This window comes from Cyprinus carpio, chromosome B9 (assembly GCF_018340385.1).
Source record: "Cyprinus carpio isolate SPL01 chromosome B9, ASM1834038v1, whole genome shotgun sequence".
Classification (NCBI taxonomy): Eukaryota; Metazoa; Chordata; class Actinopteri; order Cypriniformes; family Cyprinidae; genus Cyprinus; species Cyprinus carpio.
Window position 1 is genome coordinate 7,424,401 of NC_056605.1, and position 19,916 is coordinate 7,444,316.

Genomic DNA, 19,916 nt, shown 5'->3' on the forward strand with positions numbered 1-19,916 from the left:
ATGTCCCATGTGTCAAAACAATGTCAACAATTTAACAACAAGTTATGATTACTTCATTCTTGTTCCAGCCAGAATATCCCTTGTGGAAAGGACATACAATTCAGCTTTATACTTTTAAAAAAAGAGTAGGAAATATACTTTGAACAAAGTGAGAACTGAATGTAATGTTTGAGACACTTAATTTCAATCGCCTGAAAATGTCTTACTTTGAATTTATATTTAATGACATTAGCTGAACTATACAGTGCTTTTTTGACCTACCTAAGTAGTTGTTAATTATATCTTTATGGAGATATGTGATTATATAATTACTGTCTCTAAAAAGTATTTGAAATATGGTTAAAGTGTACGGCCAAATGTACTGACAAGCCTTTATGGCAAACTAAAATATACAGTACATTAATGTCATTTCTAATGTTATATATTTAAATATATTTGTAATTACACATTTGTAATGATGCAGTTACAATTTAGTACATTTAAAATATATTAACTTTACATGTACTATCAGATAACACACTACAGTTAAAATTATGTTCAAGTACTTTGCATGTGCTTTAGTATGTTAGCCAACACATCAAAACAGGTGAACTTCTTTAAAGGCACAGAACATTGGAAAAAGATGAAAACAAAAATTTAAAATTCAAAGTAAATCTTGACAGTATTATGAAGAGCACTTTTACACACATTTAAGTGTCATGGAAGTCTACTCTCTTTAAATACACGTTTATTTCATTAATATTATATTAATTACAATTGCATTTTAAAAAAGATTTACTATTAAGATTTGTAGTGCACATTCAGTACAATTAAGCATACTTCTTTTTCACATTAGATGTTAACTCAAAAGTAGCATTTGCTTCAGTATAGTTTAGCGCAACATACAGTATTTTCTGAATCTTAAATGTTAAAAGTGAATTATAGTAATGCACTTTAAACTCGAGATAACCTAAGCACATATTTTAACATCAGCAGATTAAGATCAGTTGATGCAAGCCAAAAGCACCCCACCTGCTTCCAGCACCCCTGCAAAGGAGTGGAAAGTAGCACGTCTTGGCTGACTTTAAATTGCAGCATTGGGAAGAATGAATGTGATGAGTGGCAAAATGCAGGACAGACGAGTTCTGCATGTCATGGAAAGAAAATCAAAAAATACTGCTGTTAAAGCAGAAACAAGTGTTGACTGAGTGTGGGGATATGGTTGCCAAAAATGCACATATGGTAGAGCGGTCGTGGTCAGATAACCCACGGCTAGATGAGCGAAAACTGCGTAGTGTGGCTGTACATATGGTGGAGAGCAGTGGGTGCTCTGTGACTCTGAAGGGAATGGCTCATTAGCTGGAGGACTTTTTGGGTGAGAGGTGCATTCTTTAGTCGTGACTGCATGGAAAATCATAAACATAAATGAATGAGAGTGAAAAGCGTGGAAATAAATGATACTGAATAGCAAAAAAAAATAAAAAAATGCATAAACCCAATAACAATCAGTAAGGCTTATGATTAAAATGAGGAGGGGAAAAACATAATAGCCTACTGCTCTAAATAATACGGAAGTTCTAAGCGGCCATGCATAATTTTTTTTTTTTTTCACTCTTGTTTTCTCGTGATCACAAATAATTTTCTCACAGACATGTCCACCATCTAAATAAAAGTAATCTACCTATACATATCTATGGCTGTACCTGCATGAATGGTCATGTGACATGCATTTTTGGTTTTGTAGAGTGGACGGAGATCGTTTCTGAAACAGTGAAAATGCCAGTGTAGACGAGGATCGGTTTCTTTTTAAAACACTGCTTTAAAACAGGGCCTGAGTGCAAATCACTGCTCTGTAGATTTTCAAAATACAACAAATAATAAATATATGCAATCATGAACACATGTTAATATGTGTTTATTTTTGCTGACAGTATTTTAAGAGTGAGCTATTTAATGATTATGAACAAAGCAATACAAAATAAATTAATAATATAATATCAATTAAACCACAAAGCTGATGCGGAGGTATGTACAATTACGATATAAAGTTATTTTAAGTGTTATTGCTATTAATATTATTTTCTAAAATAAGGTACATGTAATATAAAATGTACATATGATGAAGTTGTTTCTCACGCGCAATGTATACGTCACCGTACGAATGCGTTTACTTCATTTTGTTCACTCCTTTCTGATATAGTCCACTCAACTGCCATGCACTATATAGGGATTAGTGAATGAGTGAGCGATTTCAGACAAAGCTATTGTTAAAAGAACTACTTTTGTTATGTCGAAATCATGAGAAAATTAAGTTGTGATAACGAGAAAATAACTTTTGTTATGTCGGGAAAATTAAAGGGATACTCCACCCCAAAATGAAAATTTTGTCATTCATCACTTACCCCCATGTCATTCCAAACTCATAAAAGCATCATCCGTCTTCGGAACACAATTTAAGATATTTTGGATGTAAACCGGGAGGCTTGTGACTGTCCCAAAGACTAGTCCATAATCCATAGACATAACGTTATGAAGTCCTTATTTTTGTTTTCTTTGCGTACAAAATGTATTGCCGTCGCTTTATAACGTTACGGTTGAATCACTGATGGCAGATGGACTATTTTGACGATGTCTTTCATACTTTTCTAGACCTTGACAGTGTTACTTATTTGGCAGTCTATGGGACAGTCACAAGCCTCCCAGTTTTCTTCCAAAATATCTTAAATTGTGTTCTGAAGACGATTTTGGAACGACTTGGGGGTAAGTGATAAATGACAAAATGTTCATTTTGGGGTGGAGTAACCCTTTAATTCGTGATCATGAGAAAACAGGAAAGAAAAAAATTATAATAACGCACGACCGCTTAGAACTTCCGTAAAATAATACTGCTTAAATATATAAAAATATAAATATATTAAATATATTAGTTTTATGGATGTCTTTTTATTTACAAAAGTCTCGGTTATGAGTTACTAAAATGCTTTTTGCAGTGTGATGATGAATGATCTGGACATTTTCAGTACAGACAAGATGATTCACCGAGTTCAGTATGTGAAATGAATAGACTTGTGAAATAGCAGAAGAGCCTTGTGATGGCAGGCTCAGGGCAGAAGAAGCGTTCACAGATAAACAGCCGTCAGCCTGAGGTGCTGTGTCCTCCATTCATCATGATGTCCATGAACAGAGACACCTCCTCTAATGAGCACCTCTTGTGGCAGGGCTGATTTCCTCTCGCAGGCTGCTGGATGGAGTGTATCTAAGAGATGTGATGTAGGGATAAAGCTTTTGTCATGATCAATCACCTTCACCTAAAAGGAACCCATGGTTCACTACCCTTATTCTGGTTAACACCGTTTGTCAGCAAGGCTCTATCGGCACTACTGATCTTTTGCCAAATACACAGATCAGTCACCCAGGTGAACTGCATAATATGTTAAAATATTTGTCCTATCCTAGCTTAAAAAGCAAAAATTACTATACGAACTTGGCAGGTTGATTTCCTTGAGTGGTGTGTGGTGTTATCAAAACATTGTACTAACTGCTTCCAAAAAACATTGTTAGACAACTATGTTCAGAAGATCTGTCATTACAAAAATGAGTTTAACAATTCTATGTTTCCTAAAACCATAGGTCAAATGGAAATTCACAAACAACACTGCAGACTTGTGTCACTGAGACTAGAGCTCTCAACCTGTGGTGTGAAAAATAGTTTCTAGCTAGCGTGATGTACACTAAAATAGATCATGCTCCGGAGCAAAATAAGCAAAATAACATGTAGTACAATTTCAACCCTGGTTTATCTGAGAAATAAAAATGGCTCCACCTATATTTTTGCAACCCTCCAAAAATGTACCTTTAAATACAATTGTCTGCAGTTGAAATAAACACTAGAGGCAGTAAAACACCAATAACACCAATTTACACAAAGTAGGATTACAAGCAGAAATTACTGATAATATATACTTATTTTTGCACAATTTCTTGCAAAATATTATGTTATGACCTCAAAACACTTCTATTATTGTGCATGGTTTATAAACTAATAATGTTTACATCACATAACCAGCTTCATATATGGCTTTTCTAATGTAGTAAACTTGCTTGGTAGCTCACCTGGTACAGCACTGCTCAAGACTTGTAGAACCAAGAGAAAAAAGTATAGTTGCTTCAGCAAATGCACTTTATCCCCCGTTTGCTTTTTGCTCACATTATTGTTTAGGTGTGTGGTTGGGTTTAGTTTAGGTGGAACATTATTTTTCCATACATGATTAATTAGCATTAACCTTTAAATGCCACATATGTACAACAACCAGCTTAATAAAAAATTGGGAGATTCACGTTAATATATTCCAAATAAATCTGAATGTGCTACATTTCCCTCTTAAAGTGTTGTGAAACATGCAAGAAGAGAATGAAAGTACTGTGCATGTCCGAATGTGCTGTAGTGCTCTTGGAAAACCTTTGATTGAATCAAATATCTGAAATTAAAGCAGCAACCACAAAGAGAACAAAAATAGTATGTTCTCAAAAGCCGTGTTTGTTATTTACAGCAATAATTTGACATTCATTGTATGTGAAACACACTGTAGTCTGACAACAGCAACACTGGTTCAACCAATAGCATTAGTTTGGGACGGGGCTATATGTTTGGCTGTCCAGTGGCAGATGGGTAACATGTTTGAAAACAGACATTATTTTTACAATTAAAGTACAATTTCTCTACAATTAAAATTGCTTTATGTTCAACATTTTGTCAGGACAATGTTTATTGCTATCCAGCCTACAGGTAAGAAACTAAAGAAGTATAGAATATTTACACTGCCAGCTGTTAAAGTCAGTCAGAATAACTTTGACTGCATGGCTAACGCTTCTTTCTCATAACTGCATTAGCTGTATTAAAACCCTTTGTGTTGCTTTACCCACAATACATGTTTTACAAACACTGAAAACAGCATTAGCCTGATCCGATTTAAAGAAAAAAATGCCAGATGGGCATGTTTCCATTCCAAGGCACACAGCAAAATGTTGGCTTGAAAATTTGGTATCGTAGATCTCCTCACATATCATCCAAATGGAAGAAACATCTGCCAATTGCAGATGACATATTTAGCATGGAAATTGGCTGCTTCCAATCTATAGCTAATCTATCTGTCCACCCCAACCAACCCACTATCTAGTTAACAAATGTGTACCTATGCCAAGATACACAGCATATACATTTTCTGATTATGTTTACGGACATGTCGTCCTGTAATCATTTCAGCTCATGCAATCATACTTGGATTCCTTTCAAAGAGAGATCGAAGTTAAGCTGTGCGAGTGACCTCAGAGTGAATGCAACCCAGATTCAAACAGCTTCAGTTTCAGTGTTTCTTGATCAATACACAGAAGTCCTGGTCTGATCAATGAAGATTAACTCGAAACCCTCTCTCACTTTGTAACAGTATGTTTTGAGTAAATTGCCAACACCTTCACCTGTCCTTACTTGAGTGAGTTCAGAGATCTGGAAGTACAGCATTTGTTCCAGAGGTGTATAAACATCCAAAGGTAAGGTAAGCACAAAGACATTTATTGCATTATCCAGGTTTTCAATGCAACATTAACTTCAAAACAAAAACAGATGGAGTGGTTTTGTGCGCTTGTCAAAGTCGTTGCAGCATATCCAAAGAGAAAATACAAATTATGCATTGTTTATTGTAAACATCAGATACTGTAGGTTGAAATGCAATTGCATGAGCCTATTCTACATACTGCATGTCTCCATTTCAGGAAATCTAGCCTAATTTCTTTCACAGGCTCTGGAGGTGATATTGATTTTTGTATCTCCAGAGTCCAAAACCCAGTATAAGTAGAGCAGAATACATCAAAGCACATTTACATCTCACAAAGACAGCCTTGAAGATGCACTTGGTTGCTTCTTTATTATCTCCTCATGCTTAAAAGTTACTTTTTGAAGCACCACACTTATTTGTGCCTCACAGATGGACCTTATTACAGAATTCCTAAATGTTACTGATCTGCGTTCTCAACGTATTTATATATCAGATCACCACCGGCTTTTCTAAGCAGAAATCCAGTTTTTGCTCTTTAAGACCTTCTGTTTAACACATTCTGCTAATGTGAAATCAAATACATCCATTCAGAGTGATTTCACGACTAATTCCCATATCATTCTTTAGAGTAACTCTTGAAATTGGTTGTAATGAACCTATTTTTATGATAGATGAGATAAAAACAGTATGGATATACCGAACAAAGAAATTCCTCAGACAACCCCCATCACCATCCCAAGCACGCAGAAGCATTATGGAGGTGGACGTCCCGTGAGAATATAACGAGACGCCATCCAATAAAGAGGATTATAGATTCTAGCCTGTGCACCCAAAGTGTTTCCAATGAAATAACCACCTCCTGCAAAAGTCATTAAAATTTAAACCATCCATTCTTAGGGATATCGCCACACAGCATATATTACCCGCCGAATGAGTGGAAAACAATCTCTACCTTGACGTTGTGCATTAGGCTCACACTGGAATGGAAAGTGTGCCTAACACAGAGGGTTGTGTGTGTGGGTCAGTAGCGTGAGAGTGTGAATGTGTGTTTGCAGTGCAGAGAGAGGGAGAGAGAAAGAGAGAGAGAGGGATTTCTGGGTACACATTTCAAATGGTGACTTTAAGCTGCCGTGAGAGGGAGTGGGATAATGTTACACATATTTTTGTAGGCTCTATTTTTGGCTGATATTCAATGGTTGATGAAACATTCATGGGGAAACACCATTGGCCGATGAAAGAAAATCTTTATCCAGCAGTTATCCATCTATATACTTTATGAACCAAATCCAACACAAACCAAAAAAATGGAGAACTGCTGTTATTTTCATGGAAGTTATTTTATTCACTATTTCTTTGGAAATGACAGTAGTTGGGAATCAAGCGCTACACTGTAAAACAGTTTTTTTGTTTGAACTTCATAAATGAAGCAAAGATTATTGCTTCATAGTGCTTTTCACAATAAAATTATATTTCAGTCAAGCAAATGTAATGTTTCATTCAATGTTTCTTGCCATTTCTTTGTAATTAATTATGACATTTACTATCAATTTCCAAGTGAAAATTGTTTCTGTGCCACTTTTTTTTTGTATGCACTGCAATTTAAAAGTGTGGGGTCAGCAAAAAAAAAATTTTCCAAGAAACTAATACTTTGGTCCCACTTTATATTAGGTGGGCCTTTGTACTTGCATCAAAAAATAAGTACAGTTTACTTATTATGTTCATGTTGTATTGCAAAACACGTTTGCTGCTATTAAGATGGGAGGTAAGGTTAGGGACAGGTTTGGTGATATGGGTAGGTTTAAAGGTGGGTTAAGATGTAAGGATAGGTCAAAAGTGTAATTATAAATGTTATTACAGAAATTAATTACAGATGTAATTACATGCAAATATAAGTACAGTACAATGTAAAAACATGTATGTACACAATTAGTGCATTGTATTAGAGTATAACATGTATGTACATAGTAGTTAAAGCCACTTAATATAAAGTGGGACCCATGCTTTTATTCAGTACAGATACATTACATTGGCGAAAAATGAAAGTAAAGGCATTTATTTTCTTAAATATGTCCATTTCAAATAAAAGTTGTTCTTTTGAACTTTCTATTCATCACTAATCATGAAAAAATGTATCATGGTTTTCGCAAAAACATTAAACATAAAAACTGTTTTCAACATTAATAATAGCAGAAATGTTTCTTGAGCAGGAAATCATCATATATGAATGATTTCTGGAAGTTCATGAGGCAATGAAGACTGGAGTAATGATGCTGAAAATTCAGCTTTACATCACAGGAATAAATTACATTTTAAAATTAGTGCTGTCAAATGATTAATCGCATCCAAAATAAAAGTTGTTGTTCACATGATATATGTGTGTGTACTGTGTACATTTATTATGTATATATAAATACACACACATGCAGTATATATTTTTAAAAAATATATTTACATGTATTTACATAATTTATATTATATATACATATATTTAATATATAAATAATATATGTCACAATCATCAGCTGGAGTGCCCATGAACTCCAGTAGGGGGCACTCCACTCAGGACTCTTCCATTTGGTGTCCATTTCCATTCCGAACTCCAATTCCCATCCTCCCTCATACCTGGGACTGATTGCACACACACCTGCATCTAATTACACGCACACACACCTGCAGCTAATACACACACACACATATAAGCAGCACACTCAGGCCAACTCACTGCGAAGTCTTGTTTAGCACCGTCTAGCATTTCTGAGTGGTTTCCTAGTGTTTGTTCTTCCCATGTCTGATTTTGGTTTGTGTATTCTGCCTTTGATTCTCTGCTGCATGCCCCGACCTCTGCCTGGTACTGTTACTGATTTTGGATATCCCTTTACACACTTGCCTGTTTGACCACTCTATAATAAACTACTGCATATGGATCCGAATGTCTCTGACTCCTCGTAACAATATACGTGTGTGTTTTTATATATACCTAATAAATATAAAGAGTACACTCACATATTTTACATAAACAAAAACCATTATTCTGGATGTGATAATCGTGATTAATCGTTTGACAGCACTATTTAAAGTTATTTTAAATTGTAATATTATTTTACAATATTACTGTTTTTATTCTATTTTTGATCCAAAAAAAAAAAGGCAGCCATGAAGATTTTAAGAGACTTTTTAAAATCTTAGAGACCCCAAACCTTTGAATGGTAGTATAAATAGCACACACTACAGCAGTGTTTGTCAGTTTTTACAAAAATACTATACTTAACATAGACACTAAACTTAAACAATATTACTTTTTGGTAACATTAAGGCTTTGTGAGTCTGTCTGACCCATTTATTTTTAAAAATGTCTTACAAGAGCAATTTATTCACAAAACGGAGCACAATGGTCGCTCTCTGCGTTTGTTGTTGTGTGCAGCCAGCAGGGACACTGCAATAGAAAGATGTGTTGTCTGTTTATTGTCTTTTATTATTTCAGTGCACTCATTCTTTCTCCCTCATCACATCCAATTCAGACACAAGCTTGCAACTGGGCTGACACAGTTTCTTTTGCTGTGGTGCTGCAGCTTCGGTAGCAGCACCAGTAAACACTCTCAGAGAAATGTACTCGCAGAAACGAATGAAGAGCTTCAAGAAGTGCTAATGAAACCAAATGTCATGGAAATCATTTGCTTCCAGTATTTCTTTTATTCCCAATCTGAGAGCATTTGAATAAATCCTAGATATATTTCCCATCTGGATGATCATAAAAACCGAGTGGCACTTCAACAATGAGTTTTTATTCTGCATGAGGCTTGATGCTTTCTAGAGTGAAATTACAAAGGCAGTGAGGTCTGAACCTCAAGTTCACCCTCTGAACGCCTGAGATCTTCATTGCATTGGAAAACACACTCTGTAGTCCTCAGGTGCTGCTGCTCTTTCATGCTTGAGGGAAAACTGAGCAAGTGTGTCCACATAAATAGTTTGTGGTAGATTGGACAGCGCGGGAGGTTTGCTCATGTTTCATTTATGAAGCTCTAACATGTTTTTCTGTGTCTGTGTTCCTACCTGTGACCTTGTCATCAAAAATAAGAAATGTACTGTAAATAAAATAAATAAATAAAAAAGGACTGACCAGTCAGACCAATTAAGATTCAAGCCTTCCAAGGAGGCTTGTGCTTGTTGCTTAGCAACCTGTTAAATTCCCAGTTGAGAAGGTGTCATATCCATGGCAGGTACATGTGTACATCAGCATTTATGTGCTGATCTCTTCCTTTCACTGATGCTCTCCTCGCACTGATCTGCCAAAATCAAAGACGATTTAATTCCCCATCATTAAAATAAAACACTCACCACTAATTAATTCACAGAAGCAAGGGGTGACAGTAAAGGCAATGTGAATTGGTATTCTCATTTTACTGCAGTAATGTGACAGTTTCATGTGAAATTGGAGTTAACTGGATGGTGGAAATTCCATTACAATCCAGAACTAAGCAAGACCATATGTGAGTTCTGAATGACATACTATACACTATGCACTATGTAGTCAACTGTCTAATTTATAAAATTATTTTGTTATCAAGCATTGTGGTCTAAGGAAAGCTGAGACAGCTGAGGGTTTGAAGTGTCCAACTCACACTACTCACACGGTTTATATTATAAAATGACAGAACAGTGCTCAAGTATGTGAATTGGGACGCACCTAATGACTTCATTTGTATGTAATAAAAGCTATATGTGATAGCTTTTTTGACAATTATCCCACAGCTTACACAGCTTAAGTGACACGACAAAAGCTGTTTCAGGTGAAAGTTATTACATTTTGATTGAAGATTAAGATGACAAACATTTTTATTTTCCTGTGAAATAATGTGTAGTGATGAATCATCCACAATATGACCTAGAATAAAAGCTTTAGGAAAGTAAATAAGGTCCATTTGAATTCCGGATGACTTTAATGTATCTTTAATTTTATTATTTGTGCTGACAGGAAGAACTGATTCATAAGGACTTTCACATCTCACAGAAGTTACTTTTACAAATAGCTTTACAGACAATTATACTTGTGGCTTACTGATGATTTTGCGCAAACTATTGTCAGAAAGAGAATAATTTCATAAAACCAGATTAAAAGGCTCTAATTGGCAGTATGATCATTCATTGTATATATTTTAGTGCTGTCAAACGATTAATCACATCCAAAATAAGTTTTTGTTTACATAATATCTGCGTGTGTACTGTGTGTATTTAATATGTATATATAAATACACAAACATGTTATGTTTATATATTAAATATATTTATATATCATATAATTTTTATAAATATATACATGTAAATATTTTCAAAATATATGCTGTATGTTTGTGTCTTTATATATACATAATAAATATACACAGTACACACGCAGATATTATGTAAACAAAAACTTTTATTTTGGATGCGATTAATCGTTTGACAGCACTAATATATTTTATAATGTTAGTTTTATGGTTTTAACTCGTGCTACATATTTTATTCTATCTTTTGAGTTGCATTAAAAATTATAATCAGATGAGATGAAGAACTTTTATTTCATTTTTAGATCACTCGTATATTTAATTAAACAGTATTTATTATTATTATTATTATTATTATTATTATTATATACAGGTTGTTAATAATAATAATTATAAACTAGACAGAGAGGGATTTAGGGTTATTGATAAATTTACACCAAATTTAACTTAAAGTCTTTTTTTTAATCTAGTTATATTTGATGTAAATTCAGCAAAAATATTTTTGATTTTTTAGATAATCTAAATCATTTAAATAATCTATAAATAACTATATTACAACCATATTACATATATTTTAAACTAGTTTTAACTCAACATGTGTGCCAAACCCCCGTGCCATCTTCAGGCCTGAGCAATCGTCCCTCTCTGTAATAGAGTGAGAAACTCCAGAACTTCAGTCTACAGATGACTCACTTTGTTCTCTCTTTTAGGTATTGGTCTGGCCCTTTCGGGTTAGAGCCATCCCTGAAGCAATCTAGGTAAGAGAAATAGAAAGAGATGAGATTTCGGCTGTGAGGTGTACCCTGCTCCAACACTATCAGTTCTGACGTTGTTTCATTAGAGAGTTCAATGCAAAAGGCTGTCTGTGTTTACCGAGGCTATAGCCAGAGACTCTCCTCTGATCAGTCAGCAGTTCAGCTGGAAGAGAAAGCACACAGCCTTTCTGCTTACTGGACATTAATGTCTAGAGAAATCCCATCATCCAGCATGGAGCTCAGAGCTGTGGAGCTGTGTGTTATTCACAGACCTGTCTTCATCGTCTCCCATCTCCTGCAGCAGAGCGGAGGATGATGAGGAGCTAGGCAGGGGTTAAATTGGGATTTTGGAGGTGGAAGAGCACTAAAATCTAGTTATCTGTCTGAGATATGACATAACCAGCTACCTCAGTGTTAGAGTACTGACTCAAATGAAGTATAATGCTTATTAGAATGAATTTGTTGTTATTATAATAAAGTTTTTATTAATCATGTACATGTACATAATAAATTTGGGGGTTGGTAAAAAATGAATAAATAATGTTTTAAGAAAAGTCTCTTCTGCACTCCAAGGATGCATTTATTTGATTTAAAATACAGTTAAAACAGTAATTTTGTGAAATATTATTACAATAACTAATTTCTATTTTAATATATTTAAAAATGTAATTTATTTCTGTGATGGTAAAGCTGAATTTTCAGCATCATTACAGTCTTCAGTGTCACATGGTCCTTCAGATATCATTATGCTGAACTGATGCTCAAGAAACGGGACCAATTCTCATTAACTATGTGCTTATTAGCATGTCTATTATTAACATATTGGCTGCTTATTAGTACTTATAAACCACATATTCTGCACGACCATATTCTACATCCCTAATCCTAAACTTAACAACTACCTTACTAGCTGTTAATAAGCAGCAAATTAGGAGTAATAGTTAATGGTTTGTTAATAGTGAGAATTTGACCATAAAATAAAGTGTGACCATTATCGATGCTGCTTAATATTTTTGTGGAAACATTTTTTTCAGGATTCTTTGGCAAATAACGATCATTTATCTAAAATATAAATATTTTTATAAATGTCTTTTTTGTCGGTTTTGATCAATTTAATGCATGCAAGCTTAAGTAATTTCTTTCCAAAAAAAACATACTGACCTAAATGATTTGAACGATTAGTGCATGCATATGTTAGGGGGCCAATAGTGTGTACGTGTCAGTGGTCCAGCTCTTCTTATATCTTCATAGTCTCCCCTCCCCCACCTTTCCGAGCCTTTGTCCTTGAACAGGACAGAGCCAGAGGAGATGAAAGTCATCTTTGAAAGGATTTTCCGTATCTTAGCATATCAGTGCAATCATGCAGTATTTGTCCACTGATTCATTGTATTTGGTAAAAATCATTAGCCATCATTTGCACAGCGTTCTACTGTTAAATCTGTTAAAATCTAGCTTTCTAAGGGTAAAAAAAAAAAAAAGAAACCTAACCTTCTCTTTCAGCTCATTCAGAGAGTTAAAAAAAAACACTAAAATAATTTGGAGAGCAGTCGATGTATTTCCAAAGAGACACTTGGCTTTAGACAGAATGAGTCCAGGTGTGTTGGACTGAAACACTGTTCGTGACACCATCTAACATTTGAACTGTTCACATTTGGGTGTATCCTAATCACACCAAATGGTATTGGCAGAGAAAGGACATTAAATTTATATTGTTTTATTTTTCATTATATTTGCCATCCTCGTAAATATTTTGTGAGCATAGCCTATATCAAACATGCTCTGTGCACTTAGTATGAACTCGCCTTTTCACTTTGTTATATCTTCCAGATCAGCTCAAATCGGGTTATTTGAGTTGTGCTGCAAGCTCTAAAACCTGGAGTAAAACCAAGACCTAATGTAAAACAAGGCAATAGCACAATCTGATGCTCTCCGCCTGGAGAGATACTATCTTATTCAATCTGTGCATGTCCTGTGATGCAGTGCAGGGTCAGGACAGTGGCTGCCAGAATGAGGAGGACCTACTATTGAAATGAAGCTGGAGAAAAGAAACACATAAAAACAGACTAAATACACATTACAAACAAAATACCAGTCCATAATCCATATTAACTCTTCCTCCAGTAAACAAGTCAATCCACTGTTGTCCTCTCTCATCAAACTCCATATTTGTTTACAACTGTTTTGGGCTGTGTTTCACTGGTAAACAGTGCTTAATCTGTGCATACTTCTCCCCTAATTCAGAAAAGATGATTTTTTCACTGGAGAATGTAATATTATGGCTACAGGACTCATATGGTGTGGATTATTGTGATGTTTTTATCAGCTGTTTGGACTCTCATTCTGACGGCACCCATTCACTGCATAGCAAGTGATGTAAAGATAATTTTCTCCAAATCTCTACTGATTGAGAAAAAATAATAATTTACATCTTCTATAAAAGTAAAATTTTTAGCAAATGCTTATTTTGGGGTGAATTATTCCTTTAAGAGTCAAGCTTAGCTAATCCATATATATGTAATATAGAGTAACCAAATATGCTTCTAAACTAGACGAAAATAAATAAAATTCAAAAGTGCAAGATCCCAGTCAAAAAAAAATAAAAATAAAAATAAAAACCTTCAAACTGAACACAGTAATATAATGTTATCACATTGAGTTCACAGAACAGTTTGAGCAAAAATACAGTAAAAATACAGCGTAAATAATAAACACAATTTTTACAGTGATAATAATAATGTCAAAAAAGTCTAAAACTCATTTTCTCAGCAGTGTAGAAGCAGAGCCACACTAAGAGTGTTTTTTCCTTTCACAATCCTCTTGCAGTAAAGCATGCAGAATGGAAGGATTGAATAACCAAATGAGAGAGACACACACAGCAAAGACCATTAACTCCCATTCCTGAAGGCTTCTGCATCACTGCCTGCTGCACTATTTGCAGGCAGAGGTTTGTGTGTGTGAATAATAATCTGTCTCTGGCCACAGGCTGGTAATGGGGAGACAGACGGTCTGTTTCTTTTCCATAGCACCCCTGTCAGTTAGAGACTAAGCAAATGCACCTCTACAGACAAAGTAACATAGCTGAAGTCACGCAGCACTCTGTCCTGAAAACAAAACAAAAATTCCAATGCAGTCGCCAAAAATCTTTGACTTTTTAACTGACATGAAAACCCAAGAGAGATGAGGAAAGAATCGTCCATTTTAACAGCCAGACCCTGCCGTTCAGCAATCAACGAGAATGAAATAACACTGTAAACTCCACCCATGGACAATTAACTTTAGCACTTAAAATGTGTAATTACAACAAAAGCTAGTTGAATAGAAGGCAAATACAGTCATTCACAGTTAATTATTGAAAACAGCTCTCTTTAAAAAGAAAAACATTTCCCTATTCCTGCTCATTGGAGTTTAATTAGTATAGCTGTCTATATATCTCGGTACTTTAATGGGTTTAATTCAGAATCCAGATTTTACAAGGTGGCAAACTATCGTTAAATTGTTTTATTGTGCAGAAGTAAACAAAAATGTGCCCTTTTGGTTTCTAAATGTTTCTTCTAATTGTTTCATGATTCTTAGTCAATAATTGTCTGCACATTATTGCAACAAGTTTCTACTTCAAAATTTCACTTTTAATTCAATGTATTACTTGCTGTTTTTTTTGTTATTAATTGTGAAATTTACTAGCAAATTCTGAGTGGAAATTGTTTCTAAACTAAACTGTGTCCGGAACCAGCAACACAACAGATCTGCGACCCACCAGATTGACTCTCACTGAAGGGGCTCCTTGTGTCCTGTACTAACCAAGCAATGTTTATTCAGAGATCTGAGAGGCAGCAAATTGCATTTCCTGCTAACTTTATTCCATGGATCTCCATATAAATTAAATTATAACTTGATTTATTGCCAAGCCTTACTTCGGGCCTCACAGCCCCCTCCAAAGGATAACGCCGCTTATTGTGGCAGAAAAGCCGTCCCAGAAAAACATCCTAACATCAAAGAAGGCTTTCATAACTGCTGCTTTGAGATGCAGTGAGATACAGTGGCTTCAGCCCACTCACTCGGACACGGCACATTGGGCCAATTACAGTCTCGTCAACAGCGGTCACGATCATGTGTTAAAGTACAGGGGGTCTAGATGAGATTATTCTAATAATATTCTAATAACGCCTAGTATTGCAAGACTGAGGAGACAGCTGGTAAGCCGAGGAAAAGCGTGCCTTGCAGAATAGCATCAACGTCACAGTGTCCTAAATCTGTAAGGGAAAGTGTGACATAAAATATGAGAAGAGGAAAGATTTAGCATTTAGCCTTTAAACACACAATTAAAGGAATAGTTCACCCAGAAATGAAAATTTGCTTAACATTTAAGTCATTCAAGACGTACTGTAGATGGGTTTGTTTCTTTATCAGAACAAATTTGGAGAAATTTAGCATTACATTACTTGCTCACCAGTGGATGCTCTGCAGTGAATGGGTGCCGTCAGAATGAGAGTCCAAACAGCTGATAAAAACATCACAATAATCCACAAGTAATCCACAAAGAAAAGAAAAGTTTGTAAGATACAAATTTATAATTAAAATGTGTTATATTCAAATTGTTGTTTCCAGCTAAAATATGGGTCTTCTATCCATGATGTTGCATCCTCCAGTGAAAAAGTTATCTTGTCTAAATCAAGAGAGAAATATGTACAAATCAAGTTTACAGGCAAAAACAATTTTAAAACAAATATGATCGTGGATTTTGATGTGAGTGGAAAACAGGAAATGCACTTTTTCACTGGAGGAAGTATCATTATGGATTATGGACACTATTTTTGGCCAGATTATTTAAATGTAATACACCGTAGTTGTGAATTTGTTTATTACAAACATGCAGCTTTTCGCTTCACAGGATATTAACTGATAGTCTGGAGGGGTGTGGATTACTTGTGGATTGTTGTGATGTTTGTATCAGCTGTTTTGACTCTCATCCTGACGGCACCCATTCACTGCAGAGCATCCTCTTGTAAGCAAGTGATGTAATTCTACATTTCTCCAAATCTGTTCTGACAAAGAAAAAACTCATTTACATATTGGATGGCCTGAGGTTGAGTAAAATTTCAGCAAAATTTCATTTTTGAGTGAATGTTCCTTTAAGGAGAAGTGACTTTGTATCAACAGCAGACCTATTAAGAATATATCAGCACAGAAACCTGGTAAGTGCAATTTTCCACAGCTGATCTTTACAATTTATGCTTTATTTGGAAGTTCACGCAGCGCTACAAGTAACAGTTGATGAGAAAGCCGCCTGTAGAAGAAATATCTGCATTTGGGCCTAATTGGATACTCTTTTGATCGATGGAAAAAACTTTTTTTTTTTTTTTTGCAAAAATACTGGCCAGCAGTAGGACATTTTACTCTCACAGATGATTCAAAGATTTAAAAAACAGACTCTGTGGAAAGTATTGGAACAAACTAAAATGCCAATCTAGTTACTGAGGGTAATTTAATTTGAGAGGGAAGACATCGTTATGGCATTCTTTTGTCGTATGACTGCATTTGTAAACAATATGAGTGCGTGAGGGAATGTTTCCAGGATTCTCTAAAGCTTTGTAATAGCTTTCAAATCTTAACTGTAGTATTGGCAAGATGCTATTAAAACAATCCAATGTGATGCATTGTTTCATTTTCATGAATCTGCCATGAAGTCAATACAGACGGGAATGCTTCTTTCTAATTACCATGAATGAAGTGCAGAGAAACATGTGCAAGCTTTTTCAAATGAAATTAAATAAATAAATAAACGTCACATTTACATGATATTTCTATCAGAGTCTAATTCCACAACCAGCGTAATCAATGCATCTCTTTCTCTCTTTACAGCACCTTTTATAGAAAAGCAGCAGCAATAAAAAAGCTCTGCATCTTCCTTACAGTACACTTGTTACATCTCGATCTCCCTCTAAAGATCCATCTGTGATTTATCTTAACAGTCAGTTTGTTTGCAATAATCTGACTGCATGTTTATACACCAAGTCATACATATCTCACTATATACCAGTCATGAATATATAAGACTAAAAACAACACATTTTTCAAATTTATGCACTTATAAACAAACAAAAAAACAAATATTCCAGTCTCCTCTTTAATTTTACTGTGCTTCACAGAACCAGATGGGGCCCAGAATGAAATCTCTTGTGCCGGTTGCACCCCTGTCTAGAAATATATTATTTATGTATTATAATAAATAGCAAGCCAAGCATTCAACATTTCTTTTGTCTTCACTGTAGGTTCTACTGCCAGCTCTGATTAAAGTGTGGATTTGGTTATTTTGTACTGATTTTGCTTGGCCGTCCATTAAGAACTCATTTGCTATCATTTCAGAAATAGTACTTGAGGTACTTCACTGACCCAGAATGGAAAATAATGTTTCATCAAATACACACCGAGTTCAGTGCCTGATCGCAATGACAGCCCGTGAAGATTTCTAGAGCACTTTCCCTCACTGTAACTAAAAGGTCAACAGAAATTCGCAGGTTTTACAATGGACTTTTGTTTATACTCTAATCGGAATGAAATCAAACCATTTCTAATTCTCCATTTCAACAAAAGATTGGCTTCTTTGAAATCTGTTACATTCTGTAGTACTAGAGCTGCATTGATAGTTCAGAGAGATCAACTGCATTTAAAGCAGTGTATTTTTTGAATATCAGAATCAGAATTAGCTTTATTCACCAAGAGTGTGCAAAAACAAAAGGAGTTTGTTGTGTTCTTTTAGGAGCTTTTGGGACATACAATGAACAGCAGTTTGTAATGACTGCATTCAGACTGTAATCGTTTGTATTCAGATTAACAGCACATTTTGCAGGTACCTATGATATTGCTTTTACACAGTTAAACAAGCAAGTAATTAAGATCGAGTAATTACAGTTCTGACAGGAACTGACTAGTTGATCTGCTGCACTGTCAACAAAAATAGTTACAAAAGAAGCCAACCAAGCAAAGCCGGACGGGATCAACATATGTGAGTGGAACGGAGCAAATTCAATTTGGTGGACAAATTCACACCATTGACCAATAGAAGTTGTACAGTGTGGCAGTGACCTGTATTTCAAAAAAGCCTAAACTCTCTCAATGAAAGAATAAGAGAGTAGCTAACAAGCAGTGTCTGCTCTGCCGCTTCTTAATAAAGGCACTGATTAAAAAATCAAAGTCTGACTTAAAGGAGTCATCGGATGCAAAACTCACTTTAACATGTTGTTTGAACATAAATGTGTGTTGGCAGTGTTTGTACACAACCACCCTATAATGATAAAAATTCACCCAGTGTTTTCACCCCACGGAAGAGAGGGGCGGGGTCAGGAGAGCTCATTAGCATTTAAAGGAACATGCACCGAAACGCCTCGCTTTAAACAGAGCTGACAAGATAAAAAAGGGAGTTGTTTTACACTACCACTGAGAAAAATTTTTTATGAACTTTTCATTAAGACCTTAAAGAATCATATCAACTTGTGGAAATGGGCATCTGATTACCCCTTTAAAAAAGAGGCTTTTTGCAAAGTGTTCACACACTCATATCTAGTCCCGCCTTAAAATAACATTTCTCTATATGCGACCAAACAAATACTCAAGGCAAATTTGCTTTGCAGTAAGCCAATCAAAGTTGAGGACGAGAAAAACAGTCCTATAAAAGAAAACATTAGCCGCATACTTGAATTTCACATGACTTTAAAAGTGTTGCTTGTTTTGTTAGTGTCACAGCAAACACTGCCTACCTATAAACAAACAAAAAAAGAGTGTGTCACAGCAAACATAGCCCAACACAAAAGTTGTTAATGCGCGAGTCTAGAAAGGCAGCGGATGAGAGTACCGTGGGCTCCTCAGGACTCTCTCCATGGTGCTGAAGCGGTCGCCCAGGTGACATGACATCAAGGGCATCGGCCTTTCTACAGAGCCGCTCCAGCATCTGACGCTCGCGAAACCCCATGATTAATAAAACAAACTACAGAAATGACCCGACATTCAACACTTCAATTCTCAAAGCACGGTTTAACCAGCGTATGCTGTCTCCAGCCTGTTTCCAAACATCGTAAAGCCGAGAAACTTATTATCTGTGACCGTCTATCGCTTTTATCGTGTTATGTGAACGAAATAATGTCCCTCATGAAGTCGGGGTCGCTTTCTTTCCAGTGAACTGTGTATCCAAAATAAAACATTTGCGCGTTTAACTTTCAAAACTGATATAATGTTCAACATTCAACAGCCTATAATAAACATTCTGTCTCAACAAGTATTCCAACAAGTATAATACGAATTCCGTCTTAAGAGAAACCACGCAATTTAAGAAAAAACAAAATACAGGATGTAAATAAATTGTAAATAGACCGCTC

General features: G+C 35.3%; 1 protein-coding gene across 2 annotated transcripts in view; it reads right to left on the bottom strand.

Annotated features, from left to right (window-relative positions):
* LOC109096245 (ecto-NOX disulfide-thiol exchanger 1-like) overlaps positions 1-19,916 on the bottom strand; it is a 97,947-nt gene that overhangs the window by 77,709 nt on the left and 322 nt on the right. The gene's annotated exons all lie outside the window — the stretch shown is intronic.